The sequence below is a fragment of the Suricata suricatta genome, unplaced genomic scaffold (genome assembly GCF_006229205.1).
Source record: "Suricata suricatta isolate VVHF042 unplaced genomic scaffold, meerkat_22Aug2017_6uvM2_HiC HiC_scaffold_16992, whole genome shotgun sequence".
NCBI classification, from domain to species: Eukaryota; Metazoa; Chordata; class Mammalia; order Carnivora; family Herpestidae; genus Suricata; species Suricata suricatta.
The window spans coordinates 1-928 of NW_021861542.1; the positions used below are offsets into that span (position 1 = coordinate 1).

A 928-nucleotide genomic window follows, 5' to 3' on the forward strand; every position below is an offset into this window, starting at 1 on the left:
TGGGTCTCAAAATTCTGTGACAGATTTTTGGTCAAGTTGTTTCCATTAAAAAGTACTGATTTTAAAAACTAATAACTTAAAACTGCCACACACACACAAAAAAAACAAACGGTCCACAAAACACTCTCCTTTCCTTCTGAAGGTTTTACGACGCATTGTTATCATTAGCCAGTCTTTTATTATTAAACTTAAATGGCCAATTGACACAAACAGTTCTGAGACCATTCTTCCTCCGCTGATTAAGACTGGGGTGGCCAGTGTTGGGGATAATGCTCACTTAGCCTTCGCAGCCTTCTGGGCAGACTGGGTGACCTTGCCAGCTCCAGCTGCCTTCTTGTCCACTGCTTTGATGGCACCCACAGCAACAGTCTGTCTCACGTCACGAACAGCAAAGCGACCCAGAGGAGGATAGTCAGAGAAGTTCTCAACACACATGGGCTTGCCAGGAACCATATCAACAATGGCAGTGTCACCAGATTTCAGGAACTTGGGACCATCTTCCAGCTTTTTCCCAGAACGACGGTCAATCTTCTCCTTCAGCTCAGCGAACTTGCAGGTGATGTGGGCGGTGTGACAGTCCAGCACAGGTGCATACCCGGCACTGATTTGGCCTGGATGGGTCAGGATAATCACCTGAGCTGTGAAGCCAGCTGCTTCCATCAGTGGGTCATTTTTGCTATCACCAGCCACATTGCCTCGACGAACATCTTTGACAGATATGTTCTTGACATTGAAGCCCACATTGTCCCCAGGAAGAGCCTCACTCAAAGCTTCATGGTGCATTTCAACAGACTTTACTTCAGTTGTAACGTTGACTGGAGCAAAAGTGACCACCATGCCAGGTTTGAGAACACCAGTCTCCACTCGACCCACAGGGACAGTACCAATACCACCAATTTTGTAGACATCCTGGAGGGGCAGACGCAAA

The 928-nt window shown here is 47.2% G+C and overlaps 1 pseudogene; it reads right to left on the reverse strand.

Moving 5' to 3' along the window:
* Positions 1-67: 67 nt before the first annotated feature.
* Positions 68-920, reverse strand: LOC115284720 (annotated as a pseudogene).
* Positions 921-928: the final 8 nt, after the last annotated feature.